Here is a 16,551-nt window from a genome sequence, read left to right as displayed (position 1 = left end):
ACTGTGGTGCCAGTGTGGATTCTGAATCCAGAGTGAGATGGAGCCAAGGCTGCACAGTTTGTCCTGCTCTGGCTGGAAAGGCCGTGCCCCGTACACCCTGGTGCCACCTACCAGGGCTGATCACCCTGGGAAGGCCAAGGCAGTGGTGTGGGACAGTGTGCCCTAAAATGAAGTAATTGTTGCAAGCAGAGCAGATAGTTCAACTTGCTCCTCAGGCCTTCCCTTGTTTTGTTCCTAAACTAAAAGCTAACCTCTAATCTCACCCTGACCTGGCCTGTGTCCTAATGCATTTAAACACGATGTTCCAAGCCCTGCAGGATTCTTTCAGAGGGCCTTGAAGAATCTTAACAAGTTGTCTTGAAAGGCTATCTTACAAATCATTTTTCAGACTCCTACAATCACAGACATTCTGTGCAGCCCCACTGCAGTGTGTGTTTGGTTACCACAGAAGAATCCAGACCAAAGTCTGGGATGAGAGAACAGGCACCAGGGAGGGACTGCTTCCATCTACCCAGCTACCATTCGTCTCTCCATCCGCTTAGATATCTTCTCAAGTAATGTTTCACACTCTAAACAGAAAATCTAAATGTGGTCATTTAGCTTACTTAAAGCATAGAAAAAAACACATACAAAGTAAAAATTACCACCCATCAGTGATAACCACTGAATAACATTTTGGTTTATATTTTTTCAGGGACACAAACACATACACAAATTTATTTAAAATACAAAATAAGGGCTTCCCTGGTGGCGCAGTGGTTGAGAGTCCGCCTGCTGATACAGGGGACACGGGTTCGTGCCCCGGTCCGGGAAGATCCCACATGCCGTGGAGCGGCTGGGCCCGTGAGCCATGGCCACTGAGCCTGCACGTCCAGAGCCTGTGCTCCGCAATGGGAGAGGCCACAACAGTGAGAGGCCCGCGTACCGCAAAAAAAAAAAAACCAAAAAAACCAAAAAAACCAAAAAAACAAAATAAGATCTTACTGTATGAATTATTTTGTAATCTTCTTTTGCCATTATGTAATTTATTGGGAACATTTCCTCATGTCATGTAATAATCTCAGTCAACCTCCTGTTAGTTACTGCTGGGTAACAAGTAATCTCAAATTCTCAGTACACACACAGTTAACATTAGTTCTCATTTAAGTGTTTTCAGGTCATTTGGGGTGACTCTCGTCCGTATGTCTCCATCCTGCCCCTGGGATCAGCAAGCTAGTTCCAGCATGCTCTCACGATGATGAGAGAAACACAGGGGACTCACCCCACTGGCACACTTCAAATCTCTACTAATTTCACATCTGCTAACATCCCATTGGCCAGAACAAGTCACATGGGCCAGCCCAAAGTGAAGGGGCAAAGAAACAGACTCCACTATTTGTGGAGGAATTGCAGAGTTACATGGCGAAGGGCCTGGATACAAGGAGGAAGGTAAAATTGGGGCCAATAATGCAATCTACCACAGACCTCATTTTCAATGCCAGACTCATGTGGATTTTCACCAATTTACTTATTTATCACTCATAGTGCTATGTGCCAGCTACTATTCTAAGTACTTTATAAATATTTAATTCTCAAAACAGACCTGTGAGGTAAGTACTATTATTTTACAGATGAGAAAACTGAGGTACAGGAGGTCAAACAGCTTGCCCAGTCATCCAGCTAGTAAGTGGAGGAGCAAGGAAGTCTACATCCAGAGTCTGTGCACATGAGTACCATGCTTTGCTGCCTCTCTTATGATTTGTCTATCAACCCCCTGCTCCCACTCAACTGTGGACAGGCATTCAGCACCCAGTGCAGTACCTGGCCCTGCAAGCTCTCAGTATATATTTGCTGAATGAGTTTAACCATTATCCTATCATTAGATAGGTCAGTTGGTTCTAATGTGTTTAGCTACTATATACTGTTATGGGGTGAACTGTGTCCCCCCAAAATTCATATGTTGAAGCTCTAACCCCCAGTACCTCAGAATGTGATTGTATTTGGAGATAGGCATTTAGAGAAATGATCAAGTTAAACATAGCCTGTTAGACCAGGCCCTAATCCAATCTGACTGGTGTCCTTAAAAGAAGGGGAAATTTGGACGCACAAAGAGATACCAGGGAAGCTTGTGCACAGAGAGGAAAGACCATGTGCAGTATGGTGGCCTTTTGCAAGCCAAGGAGAGAGGTCTCAGAAGAAACCAAATCTGCTGACAGTTTGATATTGGAGTTCTCGCTTCCAGAACTGTGAGAAAATAAACTTCTATTGTTTAAGCAATTCGGTCTGTGGGCTTTTGTTACAGCAGCCCTAGCAAACTAATATGTATATCAGGTTGTTACAAACATCCTAGGTGTGTCTAAATTTATCTAAATCTGTGCATATATCCATAACTACTTGAGAGATCACTTTAAAATCCCATTTAGCCAAGTCTTTGGGGGAAGGGTAATGTTCTTTTTTTTTTTTAACATCTTTATTGGAGTATAATTGCTTTACAATGGTGTGTTAGTTTCTGCTTTATAAAAAAGTGAGTTATACATAGACATATGTTCCCATATCTCTTCCCTCTTGCGTCTCCCTCTCTCCCACCCCTCTAGGTGGTCACAAAGCACCGAGCTGATCTCCCTGTGTTATGTGGCTGCTTCCCACTAGCTATCTATTTTACGTTTGGTAGTGTATATATGTCCATGCCACTCTCTCACCTTGTCACAGCTTACCCTTCCCCCTCCCCATATCCTCAAGTCCATTCTCTAGTAGGTCTGTGTCTTTAGGGTAGTGTTCTTAATTCCATGGGAATTGAATATCTATTTTCTCCATAAAACTAAGTTATTTGATGACAGGGACTGTGGACTCTTAGTCTGTATGCCCAGTAACTCCAGAATATGCAAGACACATCATGGACACTCATTCCCATAAACATCTGTTATGGGAGTTCTTGGTCACACTTCCTTCTTTTTTTCCTGCCTCAGCCAGAACTAGGGCAAAGAATTTACTAGGAGCTCCTGGTCAGAATGGATGGTGAGAAGTGGGGGAAGGGAATTCAGGGCCTGGTCTCATCAGAAGGAGGAAGGGCAGGATGAGAGAGTGAGACAGAGAAAGACAGAGACGAGACCGCCTCAGCAGGAAAGGTGAGCTACTGTCAGAGAAATGAAATTTTCCCTGAGATGATGAAGAGGAAGGGCAAACAGCAGAACTTCCAGGGGACCATCTGCCTTTGCTCAGGAACTCGGTATGGGGATCAGAGTCAGGCAACCAGTGGTCTAGCACTCTTTCTGATGAGAGCACTGCATTTCCTTCTGTAGGTTTTCTTTAACAAGGAATGCAAATAAAAGGGCAAAATTATGAATAGTCTTTAGAAAATTACCATCCAGGGGCAAGGATTGATAGTATGTGAAGGTTTAAGATTCTTTGCAGCCCAACCGCCCCCCCCAAGTCTCTTTCCTCCCATATCTGTTAACTCATTCATTCATTCAACAAATATTTATTGAGTGTCCACTCTACATGGCACTGTGTGAGGTGCTGGGACACACTGGTGACAGGACAAGAAGCACTGGGCTTGTGTCTAACTCTCACAAGCAGCTGAAAAAAATTTGAAACATGCAGTGTTGAATGACAGTCATTGAATAATAGTCAAGTGATTTCCCTCCTCATAAATTCATTGTCTCACTGTTTCATTTATTCAAAAAGGTCTGTATAGCACCTATTAGGTATCAGATGCTGTTCTAAGCATAAGAGAAGGGGCTTGAAGGGGACACTGTCACTATCATGTGAAGGCTCAAGTCTAGTAGATGAGGAATCAGATGATGCTCATGGGCCCAAGGGCAGTGATAAGAGTGTGACTGTGGTAGTACAGGAGGCCTGTGCAGTGTAGGGGGACATTGGTTGTATACAGGGGACTGTGGGTGTGTATAGGGGACTGTGGTAGTATACAGGGGGACTGCGGTAGTATACAGGGGGACTGTGGTTGTATACAGGGGGACTGCGGTAGTGTACAGGGGGACTGTGATTGTGTACAGGGGGACTGTGGTAGTATACAGGGGGACTTTGCTTGTACACAGGGGGACTGTGGTAATATACAGGGGGACTGTGGTAGTATACAGGGGAGACTGTGATAGTATACAGGGGGACTGTGATAGTGTACAGGGAGACTGTGGTTGTATACAGGGGGACCACAGTAGTGTACAGGGGAACTGTGGTTGTACACAGGGGGACTGTGGCAGTGTATAGGGGGACTGTGACTGTGTACAGGGGGACTGTGGTTGTACACAGGGGGACTGTGATAGTGTACAGGGGGACTGTGGTTGTACACAGGGGGACTGTGATTGTGTACAGGGGGCCTGTGGTTGTGTACAGGGGGACTGTGGTAGTGTACAGGGGGACTGTGGTTGTACACAGGGGGACTGTGGTTGTACACAGGGGGACTGTGATTGTATACAGGGGGACCACAGTAGTGTACAGGGGGACTGTGGTTGTACACAGGGGGACTGTGGCAGTGTATAGGGGGACTGTGATTGTGTACAGGGGGACTGTGGTTGTACACAGGGGGACTGTGGTAGTGTACAGGGGGACTGTGGTTGTACACAGGGGGACTGTGGTTGTACACAGGGGGACTGTGATTGTATACAGGGGGACCACAGTAGTGTACAGGGGGACTGTGGTTGTACACAGGGGGATTGTGACAGTGTATAGGGGGACTGTGATTGTGTACAGGGGGACTGTGGTAGTATACAGGGGGACTACGGTAGTATACAGTGGGACTGTGGTTGTACACAGGGGGACTGTGGTAGTGTACAGGGGGACTGTGGTTGTACACAGGGGGACTGTGGTTGTACACAGGGGGACTGTGGTAGTGTACAGTGGGACTGTGGTTGTACACAGGGGGACTGTGGTAGTGTACAGGGGGACTGTGGTTGTGTACAGGGGGACTGTGGCAGTGTACGGGGGGCTGTGGTTGTGTACAGGGGGACTGTGGCAGTGTACAGGGGGACTGTGGTAGTATACAGGGGGACTGTGGTTGTACACAGGGGGACTGTGGTTGTACACAGGGGGACTGTGATTGTATACAGGGGGACCACAGTAGTGTACAGGGGGACTGTGGTTGTACACAGGGGGACTGTGGCAGTGTATAGGGGGACTGTGATTGTGTACAGGGGGACTGTGGTTGTACACAGGGGGACTGTGGTAGTGTACAGGGGGACTGTGGTTGTACACAGGGGGACTGTGGTTGTACACAGGGGGACTGTGATTGTATACAGGGGGACCACAGTAGTGTACAGGGGGACTGTGGTTGTACACAGGGGGATTGTGACAGTGTATAGGGGGACTGTGATTGTGTACAGGGGGACTGTGGTTGTACACAGGGGGACTACGGTAGTATACAGTGGGACTGTGGTTGTACACAGGGGGACTGTGGTAGTGTACAGGGGGACTGTGGTTGTACACAGGGGGACTGTGGTTGTACACAGGGGGACTGTGGTAGTGTACAGTGGGACTGTGGTTGTACACAGGGGGACTGTGGTAGTGTACAGGGGGACTGTGGTTGTGTACAGGGGGACTGTGGCAGTGTACAGGGGGCTGTGGTTGTGTACAGGGGGACTGTGGCAGTGTACAGGGGGACTGTGGTTGTACACAGGGGGACTGTGGTAGTGTACAGGGGGACTGTGGTTGTACACAGGGGGACTGTGGTAGTGTACAGGGGGACTGTGGTTGTACACAGGGGGACTGTGGTTGTATACAGGGGGACCACAGTAGTGTACAGGGGGACTGTGGTAGTGTACAGGGGGGCTGTGGTTGTGTACAGGGGGACTGTGGTAGTATACAGGGGGACTGTGGTAGTGTACAGGGGGACTGTGGTTGTATACAGGGGGACCACAGTAGTGTACAGGGGGACTGTGGTAGTGTACAGGGGGGCTGTGGTTGTGTACAGGGGGACTGTGGTAGTATACAGGGGGACTGTGGTAGTATACAGGGGGACTGTGGTTGTACACAGGGGGACTGTGGCAGTGTATAGGGGGACTGTGATTGTGTACAGGGGGACTGTGGTTGTACACAGGGGGACTGTGATAGTGTACAGTGGGACTGTGGTTGTACACAGGGGGACTGTGGTAGTGTACAGGGGGACTGTGGTTGTACACAGGGGGACTGTGGTAGTATACAGTGGGACTGTGGTTGTACACAGGGGGACTGTGGTAGTGTACAGTGGGACTGTGGTTGTACACAGGGGGACTGTGGTTATACACAGGGGGACTGTGGTAGTGTACAGTGGGACGGTGGTTGTACACAGGGGGACTGTGGTAGTGTACATGGGGACTGTGGTTGTACACAGGGGGACTGTGGTTGTATACAGGGGGACCACAGTAGTGTACAGGGGGACTGTGGTTGTGTACAGGGGGACTGTGGTAGTGTACAGGGGGACTGTGGTTGTACACAGGGGGACTGTGGTAGTGTACAGTGGGACTGTGGTTGTACACAGGGGGACTGTGGTAGTATACAGTGGGACTGTGGTTGTACAGAGGGGGACTGTGGTAGTGTACAGTGGGACTGTGGTTGTACACAGGGGGACTGTGGTTGTACACAGGGGACTGTGGTAGTGTACAGTGGGACTGTGGTTGTACACAGGGGGACTGTGGTAGTGTACAGGGGGACTGTGGTTGTACACAGGGGGACTGTGGTTGTATGCAGGGGGACCACAGTAGTGTACAGGGAGACTGTGGTTGTGTACGGGGGACTGTGGCAGTGTACCGGGGGACTGTGGTTGTATACAAGGGGACTGTGGTAGTATACAGGGGGACTGTGGCAGTGTATAGGGGGACTATGATAGTACAGGAATCCTAAGCAGGAATGGTCACTCTGAGGAAGGGTCAGGGAAGACATTTCAGAGCAGGGGATGTTTGTGCCTAGTGTTAAAGGATAACTGGTGGGCAGGACAGTAATGTAGGTCTTGGTGAAATGGAAGCTAGGTTAAAACAAAAAGTGTAATTTTTCTAGAGCATACAGGTCTTTCCTGAGACCCACAGGAAACAGAGTCTGCCAAGGCCTTGAACAGGAGCCCTATACACTCTGAGAGCCAAGGTAGAGATCTTACTCAGCCTCCAAAGCTGGGAGTTCTCTGTCTCTCCTCCTCTCTGCACGTCTGCTTCCTGCCTTCCCCTCAGTAGACCAGCCTTCTAGATTTCTCTGCCCGCCCACAGCTCCTGAGCTGGCCCATCTTTCAGTCAAGAAACGAACAGAAATGGACTCACTTGTTTTAGGCCCAATTTACATTTTTGGGAGAAGACTGACTGATCTTCAGTCAGGTGTCCATCCTTGACCCAGTCAGCTATGGTCAGGGATGGGCAGGTTACTGGTGACAAAATGGCTGCCAAGTCCCCTTCCTGAAGGTGGGTCAGATGGTTCTCAGGGAGGGGTGAGGTGAGCCACACTGATGCTGCAGAAAGCCTCTCCAACAAGGTGCAAGGGTGAGGAATCCATTAAGCTTCTAATTTTTAAATCATTCAAGAAAACTGGCAGTATATGCTATGAAGAGGAGCAAATACCACAGGTCAAAGTCCCAAACCAACAAGAATAACTGAACACAAAGAACTACATAGTAAAGCTTGCATAACAGATACCAGAGGATTAAGTAATAGAATCTCGTGAGATTTCCATAGTCACTGTAACCAAGAGTGAGGAAGAGTACGCAAATTCAGGGGGTCAGGATCTTGAAAGCTGGGAGTAGGAAAAGAGCAGCAAAAAGAGAAAATAAAATCTCCCTAGGTGGGAGTCTATAGCATGGAGGTCCTTACTTCACAGGCTGCTGTGAGGACAAAATGAGATCATGCACAAGAAGAATTTAGCCCAATGCCTGGCCCAATTGTACCTATAATTAGGAACATTAAAGGGTACAGGCCATGTTGGGGCTTCTCCTTGGTTAGCTGGCAAATCAGTGAAGGAACTGGGATTCCTAAGCCCAGCCCCAGGAAAGCAGTGCCATCCAGTGAAGATGTGAGTATATGTCCCCATCTCTTTGGGCATGAGGACCTCTTTCTAATGCCAAATTTTCCAAGGTAGGACCTTCAGTGTTCAGATCTGGAAATTCTGAAATTTGAAAGCTGAAAGGAACATTTAATGTCATTGCGTGGAGACACCTCAATTTACTGTTGAGGACACTAAGGGTCAGAAAAGTGAAGGCTATTGCTACTATCATACTGCAGGCTCGATACCAAGACCGACAGAACCTACGCCCCCTACCTGCCTTCCACTAGGATCCTTCTTGCCTCACCATCCCTACTCTGAGAGACTGGGTTTTATAGCTCCTTGCTCTGAACTTCCTTAATTTGAGGTTGTGCTAACACTCATGCACTCCTTCATGTAGGCCTTTGTCCATCCATCAGCGACCAGCTGCTATTTGGTACCCAGGGCCAGTCTGGACATTAAGTGTATAGCTAGATATCAGAGGGTCCTAGTGAATGAAGGTTCTTCATTATCGAGAAGAGTCCCCAAATGTAGAAGGACAGGAGCACCAGCCCCTCAGTGTCACTTGAGGATTTCTAATTAATACCAGTAGTATTAACATCGTTGTTTAGGGGTTCAGAAGTCCTACAGGCTTCAGAATGATTGAAAATTAGCCCAATAGCTTATTTACATGGCCTCATCTTTATTATTTTTATTTGTTTATTTTTATTTTTTTTGCGGTACGCGGGCCTCTCACTGTTGTGGCCTCTCCCATTGCGGAGCACAGGCTCTGGACGCACAGGCTCAGCGGGCATGGCTCACGGGCCCAGCCGCTCCATGGCATGTGGGATCTTCCTGGACCGGGGCACGAACCCGTGTCCCCTGCACCGGCAGGTGGACTCCCAACCACTGCACCACCAGGGAAGCCCCTCATCTTTATTTTTGATCTAGTTTAGTAACCATTATTTATCTAGCTAGCCAGCTTGAAATTCACATTTTCCCCTAGCACACAGTTAAGGAAACTGGTGAAAGGCTCATGTTTGATGAATCAAGGAGGAAACAGGCATACACAGACACAGGAGAGTGAGCTGTCTCATTTTATCCCCTGGATTCATGAGTTTTGGGAAGCACATTTTCATGCTCTGTCTTCTTAAGAATGGAATGCTGAGAGTTAAGACTTATTCAAGACGAAGCCATGTAAAATCAAAGCTCTCACCACATTCTTTCTAGGAAGCAGATACTTTAAAATGTTCAGCCACTAGCATTGTGTTTCTAAAATAGCACATGTTTCCTTTTCATGTTATTTCAGTTGTTAAAGAGACAGATGAAACTGATATTATTTGGCTGAAAATATTTATGTTGGGTGATGTCCCTATTCTGTCTCTACACCCAAGACATTCTTTCTACAAATATTTATTAATGGTATTAGAGCGGAGTGCAGGGTTTTTCAAGCTGTGGGTCACAACATATTGATGGGTCATGAACTCTGGTGGGCTGCAATTGGCCTTTAAAAAAATGAAATAGAACCAAATAAAATAAAATAGAATACATCAGCATGAATTATGTGCAGTAAGGGTAAATATTGTTACATGCACCTTTTGATTCCTCTGTGTTTGTGTATATGTGTGCGTGTGCGTGTGTGTGTGTGTGAGTGTGAGTACTGCACTGTGCTGTAAAACTTATTTCTTATTTGGAGTCACCAATGAAAATGTTTGAAAACACTGATAGAGCAGTGAAAAGCACAGGCTCTGGAGTTAGACAGAATGATTCCAGTCCTGGCTCCATCACTTTTCTACATGTACGATTATTGGGCAATTACTTAAACTCTCTGTGAAATGGGAATTAGGACAGAATATGACTAAGGGCCAACACATTGTTAGGTCTGGGAGGATGTGGGCACGATGACTGTGGCACATGGTATTTTTAGGAGCCTACTAAAATGTTTGATTTCTTTTAAAATCAGAAGGAAGAAAATGACCCTTTAGGGTTGAAGAAAACATTTTACATATTTTTCTCATATCATAAAAAAATTAAGTTTTTAGGGCCCACTAAAATCTACTACGGTGGGAGGGGCCCTCAAAAGCAGAAGTTCCTGGGCCAACGAAAGCCATAACGCAGCCCTGGACTGACCTAATAGGTAAGGTGACCAACCTACCCCAGTTTTAAATAGAAAGTCCTGCATCCCATGAACCCCCCAGCCCTGGGCAAACAGGACTCTCAGTCTCCATGCTGATAGGCTTGTTGCTAGGCTGAAATTGATGGTTGTTGACAAAGCTTGGCAGATTGCCTAGAACATCAGCGCTCAATAAATGCCTTACCAAGGGTCAGGCGCTGTGCTGGTCTTGGAGAATTGTAAGAGGAATCAGATAAGGCCAGCCCTTGAGAAGCGGTAGAATACTATGGAGGTTGAGAGTGTGAATGCGGAGCCAGATGACCTCTGTTCAAATCCCAGGTCTGCTACTTGTCAGCTTCATGATTTAGGGCCAAGTACTCGGCCTTTCTGTGCCTCAGATTCTTATCTGTATGATGGATAAGATCGTAACTGTACCTACTTCACTGGAAAGTTGTGAATATTACATGAATTGGTGCTTAAAGATGTCTAGCATATGGCAAGAACTTAGCAAATCTCAGCTACTTAAGCATTATCAACTAGCAGCTGGGGTTGCTATAACAAAATGCCATAGACTTGTTGGCTTAACCAATAGAAATTCATCTTCTCATAGTTCTGAAGGCTGAATGTCCAAGGTCACGGTTTGGCAGGGTTCAGTTTCTGGTGAGAGTTCTCTTCCTGGCAGGCAGATGACTGCCTTCCTGCTGTGTCCTACATGGGAGAGAGAGAGAGAGAGAGAGAAAGAGAGAGAGAGAGAAAGAGAGAGAGAGAGAGACAGAGAGAGAGAGCACATGCTCTGGCATATCCTCTCTACACCCTAATGACCAGAAATGAGCCACGTGCCCAAGCTTATGACACTCACTGGCAGAGGACTATGGGATTGCCATGACTGGTTTAGCCTAATCGTGATTTCTCCAAATATGATTGGTCTTCTGTCTGCAAGGAGGAAGAGGGGCATGGCTGTTGTGTAGGCTTCTGACAGTGTCTGCCTTGAGGCACTCACAGCCCACCTGGGAAGCCAGACAAAATGCTAACAGGTAATGGAGTGGAAGTCGTGGCACTAATGGTGCAAACAAAGTTGGAGGGGGGATGCTTCAGGGATGTGACAGGCATATGAGTGGGGTCTTGAGGCTTGAGGAAGATTTCTTCAGGCAAAGAAGTGGGGCAGAGGAAAGGAAACAGCACGGGGAAGGGTTCAGAAGCAGCAGGAGCACAGGGTGGTCAGGGACCCTGAGGAAAGTGCTGAAAGGGAGTCTTCAGGAGGTAGGAGTGGGTGCTGAGAGGCAGGAGAAGCGGGTGATCCCAGATCATGGAGGCCTTGAATGCTGGGCTAGGGAGGTTGGGCTTGATCCTGAGAGCGGTCAGGAGTCTTTGGACGTTTGAAGCAGGGAAGTGGCTGATTAGCTGAGCCACTTTTCAAGGGAAAGCCTATGTTCCTCAGTTTTGGATGTGCACTTCCAGGGGTTATATGGTGGCGTGGTCGGGGCTTTTGAAGCCACAGGATGAATGCGTGCATCTTCTTGCATGTAAGGGAACGGTTAGAGGAGAAAAAAATTAAGACATGTATCCAGTAAGCAACTTAAAATTTATTTTGATACTGAAACTAGCAAAGTAAGACACAGGATTTGCAGGAATAATAGAGATAAAAGAGAAGACTTTAAATAAATCGTGAGTTTGTAGTGTGTTTCTTTGAGATACGATCCCAGTCCTCCTGAGTCTACGTTTACTGTCGAATCTGATCAGGGGTTTGTTGATGGAGAGGTTGTAAAGCCCTGGAGCAAGTAACGAGGGCAGCAGGAAGCTATCTTATTCCCCCACCCCCACCCCGCCCCCAGGATGTTCGCCACTGGCCTGCCAGTGCCTGAGATCCCTGAAAGCTTCACTGGAAAGTATTCTTCTCAGAGGCGTTAACAGAGAGTGTCAGGCATTTGCAACTCTGTGTGAATTAACCTAAAGATACTCTGCTGGATTGTTCTATTGTCAACTTGGTTAACTGGGAACTATGTTTCCAGAATCCCCTTTCCTGTATGGTTTCAGATTAGAGTTGGCCAAAAGAGGAACCTGCACCAAATTCGGGAGGTGAAAGAGAAGCAGAAGGCATTACTCTTGGATGTCATCATGGTTACAGGCAGTGACAGGTGAAGAGGTGCCAGCACGTTCTGGCTTGCCCTGGCCCTCCTGAGCTCTGAGACCAGCTCTTCTATCCAAGTGCTGTTCCTGATGACCACCGGCAGCCCCAGGCCCATCACCAGATGCTGTGGATCCACAGCCCACACAGGCACAGCTTCGTACACGTTTCTCCATCAGCTTCCCCTTCGCATCCCACTTCAACAGCGGATGTACTTCTTTGATTGACAGGCTGGTGACTCTCTCATCTCACTCCTCCTTTCTGACCCCCACTTCCAAGCTCTTCCCATCATTGTATAAGGTCTAATTCCAAATCCGTTATCCCAGAGCTCACTGCGGTTCTGCTTCCCTGATTGAACCTGGATTGATATACATAATTTCCTTTTGATGCTTCACTCAGCCCTGAGGACAGAGAGGTTTGGATAGAAAATAAAGAGAGGAGGTAATCTCCAACAAGGACCTACTGCATAGTGCAGGGGACTATACTCAATATTTTGTAATAACCTATAAGGGAAAATAATCTGAAAAAATAGATATATATGTATATATAACTGAATCACTTTGCTGTACACCTGAAACTAACACAACATTGTAAATCAGCTATACCTCAATGAAAATAAACTAATTTAAAAAAACAAAGAGAGAGGAGGTAATCTTAAAGCTGTGGCAGTATTTGAGACGTGAGCCTAGACAGGGATATGGCAGTGGGAAGTTGTAAGCCCAGAGATCAGTGAGGTCCCACCACGGGTGGCAGATATAAGGGCCGTGCAGAGGTGAAAGAGCGTCAGTGGAAGAATGGTTCCTGCTTCCTGCTTTCACCATGACCTGCTTCTGACAACAGCTTACTCATTCTCTTCTGGCTGTCAGAATGGTTTGTTGAACAATGGCTTGTAACAGATGAGGCTTTTATGCCCAAGAGAGAAACAGAATCACAGAAAGTGCACAAAGGCAGGAGCAGTGGAAAATAGAACACTGAGTAAGAAGAAAGCCGCACAAGGAATTCATTAATCTAGACAGGACTTCGAAGAATTCCTTTTGTGGCATTGACTTTATAAAACTACATCTTTCTTTATTGTCTTCATATCTGGAATCATAGAATACATAAGTAGATCTCTCCGTACATTTTGAGAATGTTGTCTATTCCATTGTTCATGATCTTATACATAAAGATCCATGTAAAAATTGTCCTTTCAGAGTGCAAAGATGGGAAAAATTTGGAGTCTTGCAATAATCTGCAAAACATTCATTTCTAAGGCAAAAAGAAGTATGACACCTATTTTATTTTCCTTTTTGTCCTGGCTGCCAGGAAACTCAGAGATACATTTTATGATTGGAGGCAAGAGTGTTCTTTAGTCTGAGTTGGTATTATCATTCTGTATTTGGTTCCTTTGAGAGTCAGTCCTTGAAAAGTTTCTTTGTGAATACTTTAAGACAGTTTTGTGTTTGTTGAATTTGCCAAAGGTCCTGCCTCTTGCTTTCTTCTTTGGTTTTGGAGACAACCTAGAGAGGACATATTTCATTTCTGATACTTGACACCATTCCTTCCCATTCCACCCAAGAAATCAACGTGATTCTTGACTGAGAGGAAGACAAAGGAGAACATGGAAACTGTATTTCCAGTTTGGACAGAAATGAAATTACACTTGCACATGGATCATAATTATGCATGTGGTTATTTTTGTGATGAAATACAACCAAGATATGGAATACCTTCAGGATTGCTCAGTCATTTGGAAAAAAGCTTAGTGGTTTGCTCCTACATAGTCAATAAGGGGTTTTCAGAGTCATATAATGCATGTTCTTATAGGTTACCATGGAGACTGTGGGCTCCTTCTATTGGTTCCTCAGCTTTTTCATTTTTAGGTAATGGTCCAGTTACTAAAACAAACAAACAAATAAAAAACATACAAATTGTTGTCCAATAGAATCATACAGAGGTGGCTTTATTCTTTTCCAACTTTTTGAAAATGTAGTTATATAATTTGTAATTAAGTTTATAAAGAAAAGTTTGTTATGACAACAAACTGAGTTCCTATTTGTAAGGTTGAAGTCCATAAATTTAATCACAACAATTTTATCCTCAGGCTACAGAAAAGTAGATTAAAATCAACATGGATAATTTAATCTGAAGCCCTGAAGGGAATTCAAACTGGTTCCAGAGAACAGGAAAACAAATGTCAAGGTAAATTCAATCTCACTTCATTAGAGAAATGAAAGATCTGGGTAGCACAGCCCAGGTTAACTATCAGTAAAATGGCAAAAAATGATATAGTTATTATGTAAACATATCATAGCAAACCCAAATACACAGACACACTCTATGTACACACACAAACACGTCCACACAACAAAAGTACCATGAAAGCAAGAACTTTTTCTGTTTTGTGATATTGCCAGAGACCAAAACCTTGTCTTGCAGTAGTAGGTACTCAAATCTATGTTGAATAAATGATTCAAATATAAACAACATAGAAAGATACCAGCATGGAAGAAAATATCACCCTTAACCTGGGGCGTATTCTCCATAAGTGCTTTGCACTAAAAGAACATGTAGATTCTTAATTTAATATGATAATATCTATGAGATAATCAGCAAGACAGCAGAATGGGTTGAAGAGGATATTGCAGAGCTAAATAAGAGTTAATACTATTAATATGTAATAAATAAACCCAATACAGTTATGAATAGATGTAGCTGAAAGTCAAATTTTGGTGAGGAGTCTTGAGATAATCAGAATGAATGCAGAGAAAAGGAGAAAAAATTATTTTAAATTAGACAGGAGATGATAGACATGAAGAGGGCAAAGATGACCCTTTGATGGCTTTGAAGTAGAAACTCTCACAGATGGAACAGAAAAAATATTCAGAGATGTAATACAAAAAAGTTGCCTTGAAATGAAAGAAGAATAAAATTTTTAGGCAGAAAGGGCATATCACATACTTGGAAAAACTGTTCAAGAATGATGGTGATTAAAGCAGATCTACATTCTGATTTATTTAAGAACTTGAAAAAATGGAGGAAAATTATTCAGGTGTCCAAGAGGAAGAGGTAGGAGTTAGACTGGCCTTAGACTTTAAAAGTCCAAGCCAAAGACTATGAAGTAAAGTCAGCCAAGTTCTGAGGGAAACAAAGTGTGACCCAGAAACACTGTACCTGGTCAATTCTTACCCAAATGTAACAGAATCAGTCAGACATGTTCAAACATGAAGTAAGTCAGGAAGTCAAGTTCCCATCAGCCATCAACACTTTGGAAAATTCATTAAAGATAAATCTATTTAACCAAGAGATGAAACACAATAAAGAATCCAAGAATGACAAAGCTGTGGTTAAAGTAATCACAGTTCATTTAAATATAGACAGACCAAGGCTGGACAACAAAAGGAATTATAGTTTCAGAAAAGAATGTGAATACTATAAACCTTGATTAAGTAAAAATGACGTGAGCCAAAAAAAAAAAAAAAAAAACTAAGAGGGAAAGAGAAAGAAAAAGAGAAAGGGTGTAGCTGTGCTAACAATTGCATGTTTTCTAGTATAGAGAATTGATACTATATAAAACCAAAACATGTATTACAAAGTAATACATAATATTCCAACCAAATGAGTTGAAAACTTATGTCCACACAGAGTCTGTATACAGATGTCTGTAGCAGCTTTATTCATAATTGCCCCAGATTGAAAGCAACCAAGATTTCCCTCAATAGATGAATGGATAAACAAATTGGTGTGCCATATTTCATCCATACAGTGGAATAGTATTCAGTAATAAAAAGAAATGAGCTATCAAGCCATGAAAAAACATGCAGGAACTTTAAATTCATAGTGTTAAGTGAAAGAAAGCAATCTGAAAAGGCTACATGCTGTATGATTCCTACTATATGACATTCGGGAAAAAGCAAAACTATAGGGACAGTAAAAAGATCAGTAGTTGCCAGGGGTGCCAGGAGGGGGAAAGGATGAATAGGTAGAGCACAGAGGATCTTTAGGGAAGTGACACTATTCTGTATGATACTGTTATGGTGGATATATTTATCAAAACCCAAAGAATGTACAACACAAAGAGCAAACTCTAATGTAAATTATGGACTTTAGTTAATAATAATGTATTAATATTGGTTCACCAATTGTAACAAAGGTACCACACTAACGCAAGATGTTAATAATAGAGAACATTCTGTGTGGGAGAGAGAGTATACAGGAAGTCTCTGTACAATCTGCTCAATTTTTCTGTAAACCTAAAACCGTTATAAAAAATAGTCTACTAATTAGAAATTATTACCTAATTTTATAAATTTTAAATAATAAATCCCAAATTTAAAGTTTTTGTCTCAATGTTTGCCAGTCAAAATTTCTAGAGCTAGATAAGTATACAAGAAATTTTAATACTTTAAAATAATTTTTTGTAAGT

Source organism: Phocoena phocoena, chromosome 4 (genome assembly GCF_963924675.1).
Source record: "Phocoena phocoena chromosome 4, mPhoPho1.1, whole genome shotgun sequence".
NCBI classification, from domain to species: domain Eukaryota; kingdom Metazoa; phylum Chordata; class Mammalia; order Artiodactyla; family Phocoenidae; genus Phocoena; species Phocoena phocoena.
This window is presented reverse-complemented; position numbering follows the sequence as displayed.